Raw genomic sequence first — 2,372 nt, 5'->3', positions numbered from 1 at the left:
CCCCCTCCTGCTTACTGGCCCTGGCATTCCCCTACACTGGGGCATAGAACCTTCACCGGGCCAAGGTCGAGAGGAAAATCTTATTTGTGTCATTCAGTGTTTTTTGAACTAAACTTCCTTTAAGAAATTACAGAGTAAATGCATGAATTTATATGTTTATTATGTATTATTACTGGAGAAATCAGACTGGTCAGATGAACAGATTTAGAAATTAAATTGTTTTCACTTGGAGTTATCACTCTAAATTCTGTCCTTGGTGCTCTGTGTGAAGGAACAGTCATCCTCTAAATAGGATGTTAGTTGTACTTTTCTTTAAGTTAACAGCTATACAAATTTATACAGTACAAGTGATATTTCAATATGTATACAAATTAGGCTGTACATTTTAGGTATATTTGGCTGGTTATCTGATTATATTTAAAATAGAACTTTATTTGACAAAATAAAGCGATAAATTGGGCAGAATGCCTTCATTGGTGGTAGAGCTCATGGCTGTGCCGTCACTGTTGGCTGCGTCTCTAGGCATTTAGGAAAATGGTAATTGATTATAAGCCCTGTGAAAAGGGATGGCTAGCAGTAGTATAAATTTCAAAATAGTTATCAGGGACCTGTGCTGCTGTGGTGCAATTAAGCCTGGAAGTTGCCACTAAAACGCTGGGAAGGGAAGCCTTGGATCATTGTCTTTTAGATGGTTAACTTTGTATCGTTAATTAAACTTTTGAAAGTTGTAGGATAAATCAAATGCTTTTCTAGGGAAACAAGAAACAGTATTAATGAGCAACAACCCCATAATTATCCTTGTGAGTACATAACAGGGACACATTCATGTCTTTTCTTTGCGCAATAACTTTTACAAAGAAGTATTTTTAAACTGATCATTAATTTTATGACCACAGAAATGAGATGCAAAATTTATGCTGTTGTCATTGGCACAGGCTCAAGGCACCATGGACATTATGTGTGATTGTAATAGAATGACTGCCAACTAATGACTCTGCAGACATTACATTTGAGCATGCTTCTCTTTTAGATGTCTGATTAGTCTGTAATGCTTTCAATTATGTCTGTAAATTGTATTGGATTCTTTTACCTGATGCCCATTGTTGATTCAGAGTTCAGTATTTTATTACATAAACACACATTGAACGTTTTCCTTTTAATTTATAGAATCCTTTGTAGGTATAGCTATAGATACTTAGCCCTGGGGAGGAGATGCTGTGCGCTACTCAACAGCGACCCCTTTGTTCAGTTAAAGATCCTCAGAGGAGAACAGCTTATCCTCTTTATTGGATGAGGGAAATGGTTGGAAAACAAACTCAGAGGAGGGCAAAGGGATGGATCATCAGTGCAGTAAAGCCATGCTGAAAAGTAGTGTTTTTCAGTTTAATGCACTTTTAAAAAGATCCGTTTCTTGCATAGATGGATGCTGTAGATTCCCGTACATTTAGAGCAGTTCTTGGGATTAGAGGGCTGGCAAGAGGTGGTGCGGGGAGGGAAGTAAACAGTCCTGAAGCAGTATTTCATTTACCTTGTCTTTTGTAAATACAGATATCACACCAATTTTAAAAATCGATTCTTTCAGTCAATTTCAGTTCTTATAATAGATAAATTGGAGACAATTTAACTTTAATAATAACTTAAAAGTATATATTTTAAAAAACAAAACTAGAGAGGTCTTCAACATGTCAGTGACAGATTTTTATAGACTATATTTTCTTATAGTAAATGTTTTTGGTGTTACAGTGTTTATAATCTTTTTTGTATATAGCATATATAGAATATAGATTAGTTTATGAGCCCATGTAAGATCATATACATTAAAATAGATAATAGACATATGAAAAGTTAAACTATTGATTTTTTTTAAAACTTTAAAAGTCTTTTTTTTTTTTTTTTTGGTTTTTCGAGACAGGGTTTCTCTGTATAGCCTTGGCTGTCCTGGAACTCACTCTGTAGACCAGGCTGGCCTCGAACTCAGAAATCCGCCCGCCTCTGCCTCCCAAGTGCTGGGACTAAAGGCGTGCGCCACCACCGCCCGGCTTTAAAAAAGTCTTAATTCATCTGTTCATTTCCATATAGAATATGAGGATTAAGCCTGACTATCTGAATTCATTTTCATGAATTACTTAGCTTTACTGTTTTTTGTAGTTATAGTAGCTAATATACTGAATACTAAGTTCTAGAATATATAAAATATCCTGATACCTTAAAAATTTAGCAAGGTTTATTGTTTAGTGTGTAATATGAAGATTTTTTTTAGAAAATCAGTATTATAACAGTTCTTCATTAAAAATAGGTCATAGCCAGTTCCTGACTAACACAGATGTAGAGGCTCACAGCCATCTATTGAAATGAGTACAGGGTCCCCAGTG

At 35.2% G+C, this 2,372-nt stretch overlaps 1 protein-coding gene across 3 annotated transcripts in view; it reads left to right on the top strand.

The window, feature by feature from the left end:
- The window catches only part of Skap2 (src kinase associated phosphoprotein 2), a 170,614-nt gene that overhangs the window by 13,695 nt on the left and 154,547 nt on the right, over positions 1 to 2,372 (top strand). The window lies entirely within an intron of this gene.

This window comes from Mastomys coucha, unplaced genomic scaffold (genome assembly GCF_008632895.1).
Source record: "Mastomys coucha isolate ucsf_1 unplaced genomic scaffold, UCSF_Mcou_1 pScaffold20, whole genome shotgun sequence".
In the NCBI taxonomy this organism is placed as follows: domain Eukaryota; kingdom Metazoa; phylum Chordata; class Mammalia; order Rodentia; family Muridae; genus Mastomys; species Mastomys coucha.
The sequence above is the reverse complement of the archived record's forward strand: the minus strand, read 5'-3'. Positions and strand labels throughout refer to the sequence as shown.